Source organism: Polypterus senegalus, chromosome 16 (genome assembly GCF_016835505.1).
Source record: "Polypterus senegalus isolate Bchr_013 chromosome 16, ASM1683550v1, whole genome shotgun sequence".
NCBI classification, from domain to species: Eukaryota; Metazoa; Chordata; class Cladistia; order Polypteriformes; family Polypteridae; genus Polypterus; species Polypterus senegalus.
Genome location: NC_053169.1, coordinates 39,356,196 through 39,378,063, shown reverse-complemented (window position 1 = coordinate 39,378,063; position 21,868 = coordinate 39,356,196). Strand labels below are relative to the sequence as shown.

The 21,868-nt window shown below is 36.9% G+C and overlaps 1 protein-coding gene across 1 annotated transcript in view; it reads right to left on the bottom strand.

Moving 5' to 3' along the window:
- The window catches only part of LOC120516677 (FERM domain-containing protein 6-like), a 77,297-nt gene extending 68,123 nt beyond the window's left edge, over window positions 1-9,174 (bottom strand). The window contains exon 1 of the mRNA XM_039738530.1: window positions 9,031-9,174. The gene's annotated coding sequence lies outside the window, so the exon portion shown is untranslated. The remainder of the gene's footprint in view (window positions 1-9,030) is intronic.
- Between the last annotated feature and the right edge of the window lie 12,694 nt (window positions 9,175-21,868).

Below are 21,868 nucleotides of genomic sequence, written 5' to 3'. Positions count from 1 at the left end.
GCTATCATCCAAGGGTAATCCAGTTTCTGTTATTTTCTAAAATATTGTGTCTCAAGTCTGTATTTTACTAACAGAGTCTTTTAGACAGTTGTTGCTGTAATTGAACGATTCCTTTACATTCTGACAAACTACTATTTTACATTAAAATATTCCACATGTTGCCCCCACCAGTCCTGGCTCCTGTCTCATGTACACAGATTTTTATGTACAGATCCGCTCAAAGCATTCTTGAGCACTTGCTATTATGAGCTGATGGATTCACAGACATCCTGCATTGTAAAAAATTTAAATTCAGCATGTCAGCAGCTATTTGTTGATTAATTTTTATTACATTTTGTAGATTCAGGACAGATATTGGTACACAATCACATCTGATTGGAATCACAGTTAAAAAAATAAAAAAAAAAACACAAAAAAAGGACATGAGCTAAAAATCAACACTGAATCGTTTATAAATGCCTTTTAAATGTAGGCTTTGAATTCTATAGCCACATACAAACTCGAATACAGGCAGTATGGACTTTTCAACTCATTTAAATCATTAAAACTTTTTTCTAACATTGTGTTAAATTGTGTGAGCAGTTGACCCTTTGCTTGGCCCTACAGTGAATAAGTTAGAAAATGGATTGTTGAATATATAATAAATATAGTAAAGAGTAAATGAAAACTAACCAGATAAGGAATTCGTAATAAATCTACATATATTCATATTAAATACTCCAATAAACAGGTTTTCTTTATTTTCTTCACAAAGCTATTTATGACACAGTTTCTGTCTCTGTCATGCCTAGAAATTTTCCTTGTGTCCGTGTCAGTTTTTCTCCATGTGATTGACATGGTTAACCTCTCATATCCCAAACACATGTATGTTAGGTTAAATAGTGTTCAAGTGGGTCCTGTAATGGACTAGCAGCACTTCTATTGTTGGTTCCTCTCTTTCTCCCAGGCTCTGATCCTAAGACCTTAAACTGAATTAAGCAGATCATTTTTGTTAAATTATGTTGGCATTCATCAGCATACTTTGAAAGTGAGATTTGCCCTTAGAGATTCCACCCTTCAATACTGCAATGTAAGTTTTTAGGCTTTTGCTTACCAGGCGACCTGTGCCCTGAAAAGTTCCTTTACAAAATGCCAGGAGTGGTTATGTGTTTTTTTTTTTTAATTTATAGTAATTTTGCACAGCAAATACATATATGCCATGTTTGTGAAGAAATAACTTCAACATGAAAAATACAAAACTTATCCTTGGAGGCTGTGTGCTTGTATATGTGATTCAAATTAAACTAGAATTTTCAGTCTGTTTTTGCAGTTTTAATTTAGACTTTAAAAATTCTGTGTTTTAATTCTGATTATTTACTTCAAATATTTGTGTTTTGTTTCTAACCTTCTGCTATACTTCACAAAATGTCAATACAGTACATACAAAATATTTCCAATAATACTAAACCACTTTATTGATATATATATATTTTATATCTTAAAGTTTAAAACAGCCTTAAAAATCAATAAAACATAAAGTTTAAGGCAAACAGATGCATAAAGGTTTGGGAAGTCGTTTTGTTATTAACTAGACAGAGATAAAAATCACAACATTGAAACAAAAGCCAACTGTGTTGGACAATGTTAGCATTGAGCTGCAAGCAAAAGCAATCACTCAGCTTTTTCATTTATACTGAAATTTCTTTAAAACATAAATTAAGCCACCAGTAAGAGATCAGTGGACACCCAAGACTATGATCACTGTACATTTAAATATCCTAAAAAGTCTACATGCATATTATACTGTACATATTTCTTATGTATACACATTTACACAAACATACTGTATAAAGATGCTACAGCCAAAAATAAACTGAACGTCATACAGTATATCATTAACAATGCAAATGACAAAATAGTATTGATAGAGGTGCCAGGAACTGTTTTATAAGCTGTATGTTAACATGAAGGTGAATAAAGCCATATAATAGATATGTACATATACTTTTTGTGTAAAATTCAACCTCTTTCTATGCTTCAGTACATATATTTATCTATATTTACAAAGTAGGTTACTTTAATGCCCAAGAAATGCATGCCCTGAGTCTTTTGACACATTAAAGTTGTTGGTTTTTGTCTCTGATCAGCACAGCATGTAGATAAAGCATGTATTTAGTTTGAAAAAGCAAATTAATGCTCTAATGCAAAACATGTGGTCACACAGAGGACCATTTTGCACTCATTTGGTTATTGTTATCTCTCAGAACAAAAAACAAATGGCATATGAATACATGCTTATTTTGAGACTCAAATGAAACAGAAGGCAAGATTATGTAGCTGCTGATAACTGTAGCATATGCAGCCGTAGTGCACATATGGGATGAGTTATAATAATTCTTTATTTATTTGTCACATACATAGTTATACAGGACAACACACAGTGAAATGCATCTTTTCACATAACCCTTGGGGTCAGAGCGCAGGGTCAGCCATTGTACAGCACCCCTGGAGCAATTGAAGGTTAAGGGCCTTGCTCTTTTGGCAGTGACGGGGATTCGAACCAGCAACCTTCGGGATACCAGCGCAGATCCTTAGCCTCAGAGCCACCACTCCGCCTAAGTTGTACCCCTAAGCTGGAGGACACTGCAGCTCTGACCATTTTATTTTTACAACTTAAACAGCTGAACTTGTACACCACATGAGGTGTTGTGTAGTTCCTAACAGTCTGCTTGAGGATATTGATGCGTCCACTAGGACTCGAGTATTTTACATTAAGGTATATGTTCTTTCTATGGACTGTTCATTGTGTAACTACTGTATATCTGAATTTTTCTGCAAGCCTTTATATTTTATATCAATCTTAATATTGCACAACTATTTTTAGATATTCCCACCCATGAACATCTCCATGCACCAATCCAATTAATTTAGTGTCATCCTTAAATTTGTCTAATGTCTTATTTATATAAAACAACATTTTCAAACCTATAACATCCAATTCAGCAGTGCATGGGAGCTGGAGTCTATTCTGTCAACACTGTGCTATAGCTACAGTCGACCCTCCGGTACCAGCCTGTGGCAAGACCCAGTCACACATATGTGGTGGTGGATTTTAAAATACGTCTTTAAAGTCTGACAAATAGTGTGTCAAATAAGAAGTATAACATGTATACTGATATGGACAATAGCTGTGAAAGATTATCAAAAGGGGAACAGAAACACGATTAAGCTTAATCTAACTCAACTGTTTAATATTTCTTATCCCTGAGAAAATAAATAACAAAGTTAAATTTAATTCCAGAAATGCATTTACCAAGAGAAGCCAGCTCTTAACCATGTGTAAATACAGAGCTCAAGAAGACTGTAAAAAAAGGAAATTTGGAGTGTAACTTGTAAATTATAAACATGAAGGAAAGGAAGGAAGAATGAAGCATGGTTAAGGCCCTTGAAAATGATTTTGCAAACTGTAGAAAAGATAAAGAAAATTCTGCACAAAAATCTTGAATGCACAAAAAAAAACAATGCAGACACATTCTTGAAGGAATTGTTCCTCAACAAGATGTACTTAAGAACAGATTAGGTAAAAAGCAAGGCGACAACGAAGAAAACACTATTAAAGAATACAAAAATAAGTAAACTTGTACATGTTCATCAGGTGCCTTTTACGGAACTGCCTTGATGCTGCCTTCCAGCAAGCATAAAGAAAAATGATGATGATGGCTTTGGATATGTTTTAGTTGCCTTATTAAATGGTCTTCATCTAGTTTTCAGTTCTATTTTTAAAATATGACTAGTATCATGCCTCTAGGTGTTATCAATATGAGACACTATTTTGGGCACTCATTATATTGCAATGCTTCAATGCTTTCTTATAATGTTCACCTTTACATGAATTTATTGTGCATTGTTGGTTTGGCTATTCAGCAAATTGTTTTGAGATGTATGTCATAAGATTATCCGAAGATTTACTTGATGAATCAAACTAACAATGTGAAAGATATGTGGTTTCCAAAAATAGTATTCTGACATCAGAACCTATTTCAGAGTTTAGCCCGGAAGTAAATCCCTTCCAGAGATTAAATGAGTGTACAACTGGGAAGCAAGCTGGCCAAATTTTTAGTGACAGAAAAAGACAAGAAGTCAAGGAAAAATGTTAGTGGAAAACACACCATATTAGAGGAAGGTAGACTTCATGGGGCTATAGACCTCTTTTGTTTGGACACTTTTTTATGCTCACCTTGTGTTTTCCTTCACTTGGTTTGGTTTTAAATAAACCACCAGTCTAATTCTTCATTTTTGCTGACATTTACTCCAGGCTGAACAGACATCCACCGGTTGCAACCTCACTTTACGTACATATAATTAATACCTATGAACTATAAGTCTTTGTTTAAACACTCAAAGATGAAGAATGTACAGTTTTAAACATCTTCATTGTATTCATAATGAAAAGCCAGAAATGTACTTCTGATTAAGTTAAGAATGCACAACCAGGACTACACCAAGAGAAGTAACTTTACCTTATTTATTATGATGAACACCCAGGACCACAGGATGTACAAGTATGAGTCATACATACCAAACACAGATCATTCTAAAATGAATGAATGTCAATCATCTACCTACAATAAATCCCAACATAACTAAAATTGCACTTGCATTACTCACTGATAGTTACATCACTACTGCACTTTTCAGAACATACAGTATCTGTAATAATTTTGTTAAAATATCTTAATAAATTTGCTTAATAAAAAAACATGCTGTTGAATCAAAACAGACATAATTACATAAGAAAGATTATGCACATATAAAATTAAAACAACTGTACAAATTAACATATGCATAATTGTTTGAAGTGATGACATGCAGCTGGGTTGATTGGCAAGTCTAAACAAACCCTCTTCTGAATTAATGTGAAAGCTTGTAAGTGAGTGTGTTCTACAATAAACTGGAATCCCGTTCAGGGTGACTTCTTATCTTGTATCTACTGGCATTATGACAGGTTCAATATTAACAAAATCAATGAATGTACAAAAAAACAAATTAAGTCAATGACTGCTGAATTCAGTTTTGCCTAAATAAATTGCCTACTTTGTGTTGTTCTTAGTAATATATTTTAAGCCCCTTATACTCCACCTATCATTTGGTGCTATTTCAAGTAATCTAATCCATATATTATCTTGGTTACATAAACCGTCATCATATATTATCATACATTGTATGCATATCATATACTATATGCACATAGTACAGTGATTTGCAGTCAAATGTACATTGCTGTATAAAGTGAAAGTCTTGGTTTATAACTACAGACTAGACATGTACTACATAAAACAAACTGGACTGATTTGTTAGTTGGTTACTCTTAGCATTCTCAATTTTTTAAATTTGCACACTCATATAAAATTTTCTATTACTGGCCAGCATTTACCACTAGCCTCTAGATCATGCTCCATTCAAAAATTACCTAGTTTTTTACACTTTTGTTTATCATTCCAGCAGAGAATGTCAATCTGTTGTAAGCTAGCCGGACAAGTAAATATTTCAATTTCCTCTGAACATGTGAAATTATAGCTGCTACCACTGCTGTTATATTATAGAGGGATTTCTATTACTTCTTAGGCACTGGCTCAGTAGATGATGCTGCTAATGGTCCCTTTGCTACACACTAGGCCTGGTGCATGGGTAGCTTTGGGATGTATGAAAAAATAAAAATATGGAATACATATAAGCTCTTGGGCAGCCTAGTGTTGCAGTGGTTTACACAACAGTGTCATAGATCAATCACCCTGGCAGAAGGATTTGAATCCTGGTTCCAGCTAATGCCTGTGTGGAATATACTCATTCTCTCCATGCCTATGTAGATTTTCCAAGCATTCCATTTTTCCATAAATATCCCTTGTGTGCATGAGAGAGAGCATAGGTGTGTACATGAGTGGACTCTACAGGAGACTTAAGTGCTCCATCCAGGACTGATACCTGCCTTGTGTGCCTATATTGGTGGGATATGCTCTGGCACCCGTAATCCTAAACTGGATGCAGTGATCTGAAGATGTTGTGCTAGTAGCAGGGCCACCATTAAGGTGAATTAGATAGATAGATAGATAGATAGATACTTTATTAATCCCAAGGGGAAATTCACATAATCCAGCAGCAGTATACTGATACAAAGAAACAATATTAAATTAAATAGTAATAAAATTGAAAAAAAAATTAAAATAAAATTAATGTTCGCATTTACTCCCCCGGGTGGAATTGAAGAGTCGCATAGTGTGGGGGAGGAACGATCTCCTCAGTCTGTCAGTGGAGCAGGACAGTGACAAAAGTCTGTCACTGAAGCTACTCCTCTGCCTGGAGATGACACTGTTAAGTGGAGGCATTCGCCTAAGGCATAGATCATAAGTGTGATGGGGGGGACGCGGCTGCACGGGTTAGCTACCAAACATTCAGTTGGCACACTAATAAGCCTGGCCTAGGACACAAAATAATCTAACACTGGCATTGGCTAGTAGTCTGCATATAGAAAAGACAAAGTAACAAAATTCATTTTCTAGTGCTGAATGGTGTCAATTGTCAAATTATTTTAATAGAATTAATATTTGTGTTCCTTTTACTGTGAAGTAACTATTATGTAAAAAGGTAAAGAAAGTAAAGCACAATAGCATACAAAAAGAAACATGCAATTAGAGTTATAAACAGATGACATAATAACCGCAGACGTAACCTACTGTATTTACTGCAATTTGCTTGTTATGCACCTGGCTGCTATGTCTTAAATACACAGAAATTAAAAAAACTGGCTGGTGAGTTTTTCACATTTCACAGAGAATTGTATAATAACACCTCATTATTCTGGAAACAAGACCAGCATAATCATGAATGAAATGCTAGCTTAGCAGAAATATAAATCTGCAGTGCAGAAAAAAATCTTGTATAGTGACATATGGCTATGCTACACCATCCAAAAAGCCTTCTGTAAAGAGTATGAAAAGATGCCAGTGCCTGTTCAGGATTGCATTTTACAGAGGATTACACATCAAGAGATTTCAGATTGGTAGGTCAGCTCTCGGTCACAAGATGACTGTCACTAAATGCTTCATCTTTGCATAGACAGATTTTCTGGCTTTTACAGAGTCAGCTATTTTAGAACTGTATAGTGTTTCTTCAATCGACAAATGTAATTGCTCTTTTTACTTTTGGAACATTTTGTACATGACAGTTGCAGTGTTACATGGACTGAAACATACCCGGTTCCCAGTAAAATATTAAACAATTATTGAATCCACCTGAGTGTTGCAGTGATTAGAGTTATTAGCTGTAAGACAGGAAAATGTCTTGTATGTGATGCTGGTCCTTTACAGGACACTCTCATTCACACATACTGGACAATTTATAAGTCTTATCTGAACTTTTCGCAGTATGACAGGTAAACCAATGCAAATTACAGAGAGACAGTGACCTGGCTAAATTTCAAACTCAGTACTCTGGAGCTGTGTGGCTGTATTACTAACAGTTTTCCTAGGCCCAAAATTACAGGTTTATAAGTCACCTTGGAAAATACAGAGATATTTTGTCTGTTATTGGAGCTATCCCCTCTTTGATGACTTTGGAATTTCATTTACTTCTTTAAATAGTGGCTGCAATTAAATTTGAGTGTTACACACTTGGTGTGTATAGCAAGATATCAACATATAATCATAATCATTATACTAAAATGCTGTGGTGTCTGATTATTGAAACCAAAGTGTAATTACAGAATTCCATTCTAGTGAAGAGTATATATTTAAAAGATCACAAGGAGGTAAACTTTGAAGGGACAAATCTAAGGTTGTATGAGACCAAGCATTTTTTTAACTTATTTCCACTGCTTTCTTTCAGCATTTTGACATTTTAAAGAAAAATAACTTTCTCAAATGTGCTTAATCCAATTCATGGTAATGGGATTGCTATTTTATCTATCTGAATTGATGCTCACAAACATTTTGTTTCTCCTGATGAGACTAGTAGTTATTATAGTCTTCCACGAATGTAAACGTATTAAGAAACCATTACAATAATGCCGTTTGGTAAACTCAAAACCTATTTGACTTGGGCAGGTTTTTGTCATCCTGCTTTACCTCCAGTCATCCATAAGCAAACATTCCACTGCAAACTGTTTCTCTTGTATCCAAGCATTGTCCGAAGATTTTGTCTCTTATAAATTGGAGATAAGCAGAATAATCACAACAGTTTTCTTGTCCCACTGCATGTGGCCCCGGTGTAAACTACACAACTGATCCAGCAAGTTCTGCTCCGCAAAGCAAACGCACATCCCCCTTTTCTGATCTACCAAGACAAGATTAAGGAGGTATTGTGTATCATTCAAACTGTCCAATCGTCCAGTTGGCTATGGAGTTGAAGGTCGGAGAGCTTTTAAGCACTTCGCTGCGTCCCATCAAAAGTTACAAGTTTGGAAGTGGAGGAAATATAAACAGATTTTTTTTTCACACACCTTATTATTAATCTACGATTTATGTTTGAAATTTAATAGAGTGTCATATCAAAAAAGGGAAAATTTTACATCCACTGATTTAGTTAACCGAATTAATATACTCAGCTGTCGGTGGATACGATCTCCGTTCTTCGCACATCAAACCGTATATGTTATGTTCAGGCATCAAATATTAAATTACTGGGTTGACTTTCGTAGGTGGAACCATCTGACACTCGGAACAGTAGTCATATTATACTTTTAACTCCAAGCAACATTTTGCATTGCTCCGTCTGTTTAAATATAAACAACACAGATTGCCGTACGTGTTCACTCGTAATCTAACCCTCTCCACCCGTACAAGAAAACAAACAAATAATATAGTAAAATCAAACAAGTGTGTCCAGTTGAAGCAGTTGCCAAGCTACAACTTTTAAGCAACTTGTCAAAAATAGCTAAAAAATTGCAGACCCAAGAATGGTGATTTTGACATTAAGAAACACTAGTTTGCTCTTTTCAAAGTTACATTTTTCCTGAATGCACATAAACATTACGTACACCTGTATTGCTTTACTCACCGAATACAAAGATAGCAGAAGAAAGCTGCAAGCAGCACAACCGGATACTGAAGTTTGAAAACAATTTTTATATCCAAAAGGTAGCTTTCTAAGAATAAAGAGGCATAAGCCTCACCGGCGTTACAGTGTGCGATCCTCGTCCCTACTGGCACTTGGGCTCCTTCTGTCAGCCTTGCGCCTGCTACGGGCAGCGCATACGCTAAACTAGTGGCGCGTACCATTGTGAATTCGCTGAGGTTCGGGGAATTCGGCACTTTTTAAACTGTTCGTTGAAGTCGACGCACATGGAACACGTTTATATCCGAACTGCGTTTGCTGTTTGAATGCTCTGAATAAGATGTGCGTGGTTTGAAATGATTAGGATAATGTTAGTTGTACGGCATTTCGAAAGACAAGCAAATGTAATATTCATGATGAACTCGCCTAGATCGACCCAGTAAAGCTAACAGGCATCCCACGTGGAGATGTGTTGACAATAAAGGAAAATGCTTTACTACAGTATGAGAGATAAGGTTTACTAACATTCTTTTACAACAAGGTGCAGTCCTGCGCTAGAATATGGTAATAGCAGCATTAGATAGTTAAAATCTATTGCTAGCAATGTCTGCCGTGTTACGTTACCTTTAGTATCCACAAAACTCATTTCCAAATGCTCTGAATAAGTAAAAACTTATGTGGCGCTGGACACGGTAAAAGGTCAATAAAATAGATAAATACGTTTATTTACGTAAGTATAAAACATACCGGGTTGGACACTGACTGACTGAAAATGTTGTTTCTAATCAGTAGAAGACCCGTTAGTCAGAAAGAGGTACCATTCGATACTTCTTAAAGGTTTTGATAAACCTTATTAGTGCAGCCTGTCCTAATCTTAATCAAGTTTCCAGTGTACAATTCTGTAAGACAACATATGTGGTTTTGCCTAGATCATGTATAAAACTGAATTGCACTGGCTACTACTAACATGATTTGGCTGTAAATTGCCACTTTTGGAAATCACTCCCGAGACAGAAAACATCTCTTCATCGTATCAACGCAATTTGTAACAGAGGCTGTTACACCACTGCCTGTGTGTAAGAGTGCAAAAGGAAGGTCAGGTGTCATAGCAGCTAGCTTGTTCAGCCTATTGTTTGAATTTTTAATAAATTTGTTGTGCTGCTACACTCATTTTCATCAAAATGCACTCATTGTGAAATTGTTGCTCCTTCTACTTCCTTGCCTACTAACCTTGCTTGTGAGTTGTATAACCAGGTCCCTGAGGCCGGTTCTACCTTTTAGGCAAACTAGGTAGTTGCCTATTTTGGAAAAAATTGGGGAGCAACATTTTTAAAACAATGCAGAACTTGAGTTACAAGCACTCAGACTCAATATAACTCTCTGACTGTCATTTACCCTGTTATATTCTTCTAGATTATTTTCACATGCTAGCGATGTTTGGTTTTAACATCTGATGACCCACAAGAGCCCTCCACAGATGGTCTTCCAAATCTCAGTTTGCACCTCAATCAATTTCATAGAGGCTGTCTTTATGCTGAACTTCATTATCTCTTTATTTTCTTTAGGAGCAAGTTTGTAGTTTGTTTTAGCACAGTTTTCCTTTCAGCAAGTTTGTTCTTTATCATTTTTTCAATGCGCGACCGCATCTCCTTGGGGTACGTTCAAACCTAACCCCCCCCCGCCCCCTTTCCTCTTCACAACGCGAGCGCAGGCCGGAGGGGTTTGCGAGTGAATAATATACTAATAAAAGGCAAAGCCCTCACTGACTGACTGACTCACTCATCACTAATTCTCCAACTTCCTGTGTAGGTAGAAGGCTGAAATTTGGCAGGCTCATTCCTTACAGCTTACTTACAAAAGTTGGGCAGCTCTCTTTTCGAAATTCTACGCGTAATGGTCATAACTGGAACCTATTTTTTCGTCCATATACTGTAATAGACTGCAGCTCGATGGCCATGGGAGGCGGAGTTGCGTCTCGCGTCATCACGCCTCCCACGTTATTGAGTGCCTGCCCATATAAGGTAAATATTCACAGGTGAAGGACTATGCTTAGCATATTCAGAAGTAAAAATATCTGAATCACAAACTGATGTTAATTATATTTTGTCCATGAGTACTTATTAAATAATTCCAAATAGTCTGTCCGCTTCCTTTCATAGCTTTTCTGATATGTTGTGCTGCTTCCAGGCATGTATTTTCGTATTAAAGCATTTAACCAATCACATTTCAGCCATCATTTGTTGCCAGGCAGAGAGGCCTTTACAATCCGTTGTGCAGGCACTCTAACACAGAATAAATGTCGATTAACTTGTTGCTTCAACCAATCAGATTTTGACTTGGTTTCAGTACGGCCCTCTAGCAGGCGTACGGCGACGTCACCGTATTCGGACCCATTGATTGGATAGAAGCCGCAGGTTCGACTTTCAGCATTAGCTTCGATGGCGATAGAAAGGGACTTTTTGATGGAACTGAGGCGCACGGATAATCCATACGACAGAGTGATTGAACTGTTTTTGAGGAAAGAGAGGAGGATGGATTTTGTTTACAAATAATCCGAATTTTTGGTGAGTAAAATGTTGCGATTTTCCTAAATAATATTGCAAGTTTATGAGTTATTATTGATGTTTTTTATGTGTGTCGTGGCTGTGGCTGCAGTAGAAAGGAACTTGTTTACCTCTGGTTTGTCTATTCAATAAAGGCATTTATTGTGGCTACAGGAGTTATCTATCTGCAATGCAGCGGCTCTTTATACTGTATTTCTGCATATTAAGATGGTTTTTATAACCATAAATTAGTTTTTGAGGGGTGGGTTGATTCAGACGGAGCAGTACTGTAGGCCTAGGTGTAAGATGCACGGTCTGCCAATGGACCAGATGATACGTAAATTTAATGAACATTACAACCCGAAAATTAACAAAACTGTAGAGAGGCCCATGATTAAATGAACGGTAAAAAAGTAAGAGCGAAGCGACAGTGACTTATTGAGGCAGGCAGGCGAGAGCACAATAGCACGGGGCTCGATGTAGTGCGCGTTAAGTCGATCTAAAATGCGCGCTCAGATTCGAAAAAAATATATCTTTTCAAGTTCTATTTGGATATAAATAGGTTCTATTTAGTCGACAGAAATATCTTTGGAAGGGATGTAAGTTGAATTTAGTCTTTACATTTCTATGGTGAAGAAAAATGTATGCAATGATGACTAAATTTAACTTACATTCCTACCAAAGATATTTCTGTCGATAGATATATATATATATATATATATATATATATATATATATATATATATATATATATAATTCTAAGTCTGAAAGGGATTGTATTCTTATGAGTTGAATAATGGAGAATGAACACACCCAAACAGAGGATTTAAAATAAATTGCTTCTAAGTTTGCAAAGATGAAGTCAAGAAAAAAGCAGTTCTCAGCTTCACTGCTTTGTAAGTTTTTTAATAATAAAAAAAAATTAAATTAAACATTGTTGTGTTGTGTGGAGGTGCCATTTACAGCTTTGCCCAGGGCAGCAAAATGGCTAGAGCTGGCCCTGCCTTAGGCACACTAACAGGGCTGTCTTATATGTGTGGGCACAATGGGCACTGGCCAGGGTGTTCCAGGAGCATAGAGGCCCACAATGTTTCTGATGCCTATGCATGTTTCAGTTTTTCTATCAAAACAGGGGCCCCAGTGGACTGCTTTGCCTGGGGACCTGTGATGCTAGTAAGATGGCCCTGAGGCTAAATATAAGGACAAGAAAATAAAATGTATGATGATGATTGATTAATGATTACTATAGCCATTGTTTTCCTGCCACCCTGAACTGTGGGTGTCTTCTTCTTCTAATTGTTATTATTATTAGTAGTAGTAGTGATAGCATTTTACTGATTAAATTTAGAATTGCCTTGTTGCTATTTATATAGCGCATAATCAAATACTGTATCATAAAGGTTGAAATTATCTTATTGTTTAGTTGTCATATTTAAAATGATCTTTGTTAATCATATGAAATTATTTTATTTTTGCCAAAAAAAGCAACTTTTCTCTCTGTGGATATGTGGGTTTACATCGCTTGCTCCGATATCCCTCCCACATCCCTAAAGGGGCGAGCTAGTTTACTTGGCGATTTCAAAATGACCTCTGTGGTTTTCTACATGTTTGTGCCCCCTGATGGACTGGCACCAATAAAAGGTTTTTGAATTCCCCCTGCGCCCAATATGTGGGTGCGTGAGTGCGATTAATGTAAGTTAACACTGAATTGGATCAGGAGGGTTTAAGATTTTCACATTTCTAAACGAAGTTAGGCATATATTATAAATAAAACCTCGCCAGTTTAGTCTCTTTAAACGCATGTTGCGAAATGTCGTTTTCAACCATTTATATATTCTCCTTAATATGCGGACTACTTTCTGAACCCCCATTCTCAATGCCGGGTCTTCAAGGAGCTGCAGAGTCAGCCGCAAAGCATGAGTCAGTCCTGAATGGAATACACGGCACCATCAAAGCCTTAAATATACTGTACTTCAAACTTCTGATCTCACTCTCTCTTACCCATTGTCTCTACCTTTCTCTAACCATAGGACTTTTAAAAAAAAAGTTTACTTTGTTACCACGGTCATTGAGCTATATGCATACTTTTCCAAAATAAAACAATTGCTTTTGATCCTTGAACGATCATCAACAAACCTTAGATACCTTTCCGATCGATCAATCTAAAAACATTCCATTAAACTTAGGTGGGGCACATCCGGAAGCATATCTACTACCCATAAAAGGTTGTCCTAGTGTCTTTTATCAGCTGAGTCAATTGTTCCTTAAATGATTCATTCCGGTCAGGCCTTTTTTTATCGAAATTGTTTAGTTGTGACATTAAAGAATGTGTCAAAGGTGGATACAGCGCCTTCACATTCCACTGGCATCGCTCCCAGAGGTGTCCTAATACCTCCTTAAGGTTCACTAGACTGCCTTTGGTTCTGTGATTACTTTGGAACTACAGAGCGTCCGGTACAGCGTGGGCTATTTAAGTGTTACTACAACGGCAGCACAGTCTTTTTTTAAGAGTCCTTTTTTATATCGAAGTGAAGAAGAAATCTTCTGTATAATTATATAGACAGCATAGGCTACTCTAGGAATGCTCTAATATCTTAACCCCGAAACTTGTAAATCCAGTTGTTCTGCTGTAGAAGCGAACGTGCTTTACTGCAGGTTGATATTCAAAGAAACACAACAAAAGTTAGCGAGAACAATGAGTATCTGTCGGCTTCTATACGTTTTACTTTGCTTTACAAAAACCATTGAAAAGCTTTGAAAAGCTATCCAACACTGAGGAAACGATGTAAGGATCGGCAGTTAACTTTACCTAGTTCAGTCAAGGCTGAATGGAAGTCTCCGAAAGCTTTCGAGATGGCCGATACAGTTTTAAAACACTTCAGACTACCCATTACAAATCTTCCTTGTGGATTTGGCTACACTTTTGCGCGCACTGCTTCTCCCTAAATACTCCGTGTGCCGTCTTTGTCATGAATTTAACGGGTTCAGAAACGGGGAAGATCAAAGATATCCTTGTTGTTAGTTTTGATTCACAATTGCCTTATTGAGCACTCTCTAAATTGTATCCATTCATTATCCATCCAGTTCAGTGTCGTGGTGAGACTGCACACATCATGGCAACATTTGACAGAAGCTGGAACAACAGAAAGCTAGTCCGCCACTGATTATTTAACAAACATTTTACAATTTGTATTATATAGAGCATATCATGTTGTGCATTATCAGCCTTTATTTAATCAAATAATTTCCAAACATAATGTTGACTCTACTTCGTTTACTAATGTAAATATAAATTAAAATATAACACTGTGATAATCGGTAAACCATTCGAAAGAAACATTTGCTACATCCAAAGATAATTTTACATGCTGTATTATGTTCACATATAAAAACAACCAGAACACAAAGTGAGCCCTTTGTCTGTTATCATTGAAACACAGTGAACAATTCTACACAAGCTGTCAAGGACTGTTATTACAAGTTACCATGGAGATGAGTGAAGCTGTTTTGTGTAGTGGTTCCTGTAGTCCTTAAGAATAATATACTTTTTAAATAACATACTTAGACACACTTATTACATTAAATACTTGGACATACTTATTATGGTTCAGATAGTATTTAAGGATATAAAAGGTCTAAAAATAATTTTGTAACAGGTTTGTGCCCTGTGATGTAGGTTTTAAGATAGATAGATAGATAGATAGAATTCTTACCTCTGCCTTAAGTTGCAATATTCAGTTTTTATTAACTGTCACTTATGGATTTAGGTCTTCCCCAATTATTCAGTATATTTAGTAAATGTTTTACAGGTAAATTATCTGAATCAACAAAATTAAATTTTCCCAGTTTTAGATCATTAACAATTATTTCCTGCTATCATTCACTATTCAGCTATCATGTGTCTGGCAATTGCATTTACCTTTAATCAGATTGTCTGCAGTCAAAAAATCTAATTACAAAAACAATTGTTCACAAGGTCGGTGATAGATGACAGATATAGGTGCTATGCAAGAGATATGAAATGTGCTGTATAAAAGACATAGATAGATAGGATGCATCAGAAAACATTTTTCCATTCACTGTTCAAGCTCGCTTAATCTAAGAGCTCTATATAATACATTAATTATTATTATTATTATTATTATTATTATTATTATTGGGCTGCAAGGGGCCTAAGACTTACAATTGGGACAAGACAGGAACCAATTCTCACTATTGCAGGGCCAGTGCAGAGTCTTCAGTCAACTAACACAGACAATCCAGGAAGTATTGAAATTCATGTATTAAAGGGCACATGAAGAACACAGAAACTCCCCAAGACTTTGCCTGGATGGGATATGAACCCACTATCCTAGGACTTTAACACTAGAATTACCAGAGCCTACGAAAAAACTCGTAATTCCGTCCCACCTTAAACTGCTTCTTAAATCCCTTCACACCTCTCCGCCAGCGCCCTTTGTCTTCTAAATGTGCTGATAAAGAGAAGCCGGCTATTCCATCCCCACCAATTTAGAACGTGTACGAACTTCTCTCAGCTCATGCCTTGATTGAGTATCTGGGAGTGAAGTGGAGTTTTAGAGTGAAATAATAGATCGTTGTTTGGAACACACGCATTTCATGTCTGTTCCGTTTCTACAGTAATCTGTGTCAACACATTGTTAAAACAGAAACTTTTTTATATTCTAGTAGTAGATGACAAAATGTAGGCATAAACTATATAATGTATGAAGCCTGAAGTCCAAATAGCAAAGAAACATTTTCACAAGAATAACACAATTGCACTTTTATTCAAAATATAACTGCAGAAAAAAAGCCGCCTTAACATGCGACATTGACACCAGTTTACTATAACTGACTCCGTGGTTCAATAGATACAGCCCGCTTGGAATCAAGGGTCACGGGTTCGATCCTGCCCCTCCTTTTGAGAAGTAAACTGTTCTTAGTCTTACTGTTTTAGAATAAAAACATACATTTGATTTCAGTCTGTAACAGCCGGTGCAATTTATGATCTTTTTTTTTTTTTATTCACTTTTCACTCTCTCAGTCGCGTTCAGAATCAATCCATACAACCCCATCTGACACGGCTGTTTTCACTAAAGACGCGCTATAGCTCTGCAGTGTACCACGATGCATACTAACGCCCCCCCGGGTTCTGACACACAAACGCTGGCGAAGCTGCCTTCTTCGTATCTCACCGTCACTTGCTTTTCTTTTTTTTCAGTTTTATTGAGTGTTCCTGCCAGTCCCCGCATGTTGCTGTATGCTTTTTCTTTTGCATCCCAGGACATGCAGAAGAAAGAATGGTAAAGACCAACTTCGGCGCTATATGCAATCATCAGACACTCCCCATCTGCCCGTGTCGTTCAAACACAGGAACATATATTGGTGTAAAAGTATAACAAAAGTGCACTTTTATTCAAGTGCACTTTTTCCATCGCCTTTTCCTGTAAGAAGCAGTGTACACACTTCTCTCTATGCTGTGGTTTCTATTACACACCTGAAAGAAAGAGACAATACATATGAACATATCCAGCATACAGCAACATGCGGGACTGGCAGGAACACTCAATAAAACTGAATAAAAAGAAAATCAAGTGACGGTGAGATACGAAGAAGGCAGCTTCGCCAGCGTCTGTGTGTCAGAACCGGTGGGGGGGGGGGCGTTAGTATGCATCGTGGTACAGCACAGAGCTATAGCGCGTCTGTATTCTGTTTCTTTTGTACTCCAGGGCACGCAGAGGAGAGAATAGTAAAGAGCAGTAAGTTCGGCGCTATATGCAATCATCAGACACTCCCCATCTGCCCGTTGTTTTGTTATACTTTTCAATACTTTTTATACTGCTCAAACGGGCATGCTCAAAAAATACACGTGTAATGCCACGAAAAGTGCACGCAGACACTTCATTTCGCAAACAAAACAAGTGCACTTTTATTCAAAACTACCTGTATAACCGAAGAAAAAGAAAGCAAGATACAGTAGGCGATTGATACGACATCTTGCATGGTGCAATGCTAAGAAGTGAAGATTTTCATTCCGTGCTATATAAAATCATCACATTCAAATATTAACAGTTCCACACACCCAAGGACCGTCCTTCCTACATTTACGACACGTGTACTTGTTGCCGTGTACACACCTCTCTGTGCTATGGTTTCTATTACACTGAATGAGCACCTGACACTGTACTTTCTTCCCTGGGGGAAGGTCCCGCATCAGAGAATTTCCAGTTCCTGCATAAATTCATCTGACGCTGTTCGTTTTCAAATAATATTGCATTAGTGCGATTATATTTTCACATATATTGTCTTTCTTTCAGGTGTGTAATAGAAACCACAGCATAGAGAGAAGTGTGTACACTGCTTCTTACAGGAAAAGGCGATGGAAAAAGTGCACTTGAATAAAAGTGCACTTTTGTTATACTTTTACACCAATATATGTTCCTGTGTTTGAACGACACGGGCAGATGGGGAGTGTCTGATGATTGCATATAGCGCCGAAGTTACTGGTCTTTACCATTCTTTCTTGCATGTCCTGGGTGCAAAAGAAAAAGCATACAGCAACATGCGGGACTGGCAGGAACACTCAATAAAACTGAATAAAAAGAAAAGCAAGTGACGGTGAGATACGAAGAAGGCAGCTTCGCCAGCGTTTGTGTGTCAGAACCGGTGGGGGGGCGTTAGTATGCATCGTGGTACACTGCAGAGCTATAGCGCGTCTTTAGTGAAAACAGCCGTGTCAGATGGGGTTGTATGGATTGATTCTGAACGCGACTGAGAGAGTGAAAAGTGAATAAAAAAAAAAAGCTAACCTTTACAAAGATCATAAATTGCACCGGCTGTTACAGACTGAAATCAAATGTATGTTTTATTCTAAAACAGTAAGACTAAGAACAGTTTACTTCTCAAAAGGAGGGGCAGGATCGAACCCGTGACCCTTGATTCCCAAGCAGGGGCTGTATCTATTGAACCACGGAGTCAGTTATAGTAAACTGGTGTCAATGTCGCATGTTAAGGCGGCTTTTTCTTTCTGCAGTTATATGTTTGAATAAAAGTGCAATTGTGTTATTCTTGTGAAAATGTTTCTTTGCTATTTGGACTTCAGGCTTCATACATTATATAGTTTATGCCTACATTTTGTCATCTACTACTAGAATATAAAAAGTTTCTGTTTTAACAATGTGTTGACACAGATTACTGTAGAAACGGAACAGACATGAAATGCGTGTGTTCCAAACAACGATCTATTATTTCCACTCTAAAACTCCACTTCACTCCCAGATACTCAATCAAGGCATGAGCTGAGAGAAGTTCGTACACGTTCTAAATTGGTGGGGGGATGGAATAGCCGGCTTCTCTTTATCAGCACATTTAGAAGACAAAGGGCTGGCGGAGAGGTGTGAAGGGATTTAAGAAGCAGTTTAAGGTGGGACGGAATTACGAGTTTTTCGTAGGCTCTGGTAATTCTAGTGTTAAGGCCCCATGCCCACCACCAAACACACACACACACTTAAAACACATTATAAAATCCCAAAATACATCATTTGCTGAGTTGGACATGTAAAAACATTATATCTATTTTTATCACAGTCTTCTTTAAGAAACCAGTTTTGGAGGGTTAGATATAAAATATCTCCCAGAAAAATATATTCATAAGAGCGGTTCTACAGAGAAGTGAAACCTTTTACATGTCTGTTCACCTACTGTTTTGTTCCCACATTTCACTCAATGTTCCATTACTGGCAGTATAGGCAATGGATTCCCACTGCCCTGGTCTTAATTAGGAGGTTCATTAGAACATAAGAAGTCTGACAAAACAGAGAAGATCATTAAATCCTTCAAGCTCTCTTTCCTGTTAATTGCTAAGTTGTCCCAAGGTTTTGTTCAAATATCTCGCAGAAGTTGTTAAGATGCCTTTTTCAACTACATGACTTTGTTTGCAGATTTCAATGTATGTTTGTGTGAAAAAGCACTTCTTAACTTTAGTCTTAAATGCACTTTCAGTTTTTAATGCACTTTTCTTTAATTTCTTTAGGTGTTCTCAAATATGTTGTTCACTCTTTAACTGCAATATTTTTTAAAATCAATTTCACTGCCATTTTTGGGAATTTTGAAAAGGCCTAAATTAAGTCTCCACTCTGCCTTCTCTGCTAAAGAGTATACAATGTGACTTCCCTTCACCTGACAGAGTAAGACGTGCGACTTAAGCACTTGGTTGCCCTATTTGGTTGATGTGTATTTTTTGTATCTTGGAGAGCTGAACTGCACAGAGGACTCTAGACCTTCCACCTACAGTCTGAGTATAACCTATTGATTTGTATTTAAGAGTTTTTACCATATAACATAATATTTTATTTACCTCTTTAATTGCTTATAAACATTGCTTAATTAAACTATGAGAATGATGCATCTACATCTAAAGTCCTATTCTAATTCTGTTTTTCTAAATAAAATGACAATACTTCAGGTTACTTTTAATTTTCTTTAGAAAAAAAAAGTCATAACAAATTTGTAATAAGTGGACAACCATCATTTGGTGATGAGAAGTGGAAATGTTTCAAATTCTTTTTTATATATTATGCATTTAACTGCAATGAATTAGAAGTTGATGCAGACCTGGAAAACTGGGTTGTGGATATAATGAGTGGATTCTTATGAATGAAGAGTATACAATGTATTTTTAATCAGAATGTATAAAAATGAATAAGTTATAGCTCAATAGTACAAATTAGCACTGAATGCCAGTATGAGGAGAATTTACTTTGTGTAATGAAAAATGAAATGCACAAGACTTTTCATGTTTCAATTTAGCTGGAGAGCAAAGTGTGAAAATCTATTAGTTGTGTGTGATTAAAATGTTCTAATATATTTTATGCTTTTTTTTTAGCTTTTATAGTAATGTAGTTTTAAATTGAATGTAAATTTCCAGAGGGAGGAATATGCACTTCTTTGGAATGTCATCATGTGTTTTGTAAATTCATGCAGGTACTCTCAATAAAAAAGAGGAAGCCAAGATTATTTTTAAGCATTAATCTGTAATACCTTTAAGCTGCTGAGTGAATTATATGCAGTATATCTGCAGTATTGTGATGTGGGCTTAACTTCTTAAACAGATGCATCAAACTAATGACTTGTCACTTAATTGAAGCAAGGTGGCATTGCTTAATAGCATATATTGTAAAACATGAACATTACACAGAGATAGTAAAGTGTTGAGGGCCATGTTTAATGCAGTGTACCCAGTTTAATGCAATGAAAAACTAGAAAAGAAAAACGTTCAAACAATACTACAAGATGTGTCTCATCCTTTGGATGCCTCTCCTATTGGCCATTAAATTGAATTGTTTTCCTTGGTGGAGTTATGTCCTCTTGGGATGTAGGTTCCCTAATGAACCCTGACCTCCGGTGCCATTTATTCCTTAAATAGCCCATTGGGTGGAAGGAGCAGGACCTCCACAGGCAAAACCAGAAGTGACATCACAGCTCTCGTCTTTTGGTGAGCTGGTGAAAGAGAAACTCCTAGGAACTGCCTCTTGTGTCAGTTGGCTTACGTATTTAGAGCCCTGTAGATGCCTCCATATGTGCATGTGTATCAGAAAGTATAGATATCTCTCTATTATATAAAAAAAATCTTGGGTCGAGACGTAATTTTCTCGGAGACAATTTAACATCCCACGAGACAAGGAGGACAGCTGCTGTTCATGCTTTTAAATGCAGATCACGCAGCTCAGTAGCAGCAGCAGCAAGCTAGGTGATCGAGCATAGAGGAGGTAAAAAAAAATGTATTTGTTTCCCATTGTATCACCATTTTTAGAGGGGGTTTTGGAGGAGCAACCACATCTCCTTAGTGTGCGTTCAGCCTCCCTCTTCACAACGTGAGAAGCTGAGACGTGAAGTGACTGGCGCGTAGCTCACCCCGAGGGGGGGAGGGGTAGGTGAGCAAAGCGAGCAGGGGGCAAAGCCCTCTAGTATATTATAATAAGGTGAATATGTGTAAATGTATCTCATTTTAGTTTAATAATCTTAACAGAATGTTGGCATAGTAGCACAAATGGTTAGCTCAAAGTTAAAAATCCCTGTATAAGTGAATGTGGTAACTTGGGCCTTGTGTTACATTATAGCAAAGGGGTCGATTCCTATTTTATGTTGTATGTCTCTGTGCTAGGATCAGGAAAACCCTGACATGTAGTGGAAAACATGGGTTAGAAATGGCAAGAATTCCCCTTGAACACACTGCCCTCCCATCACAAAATTCAATCAAACACAGTCACATATTATGGAGAAAATCAGCATCCATAATA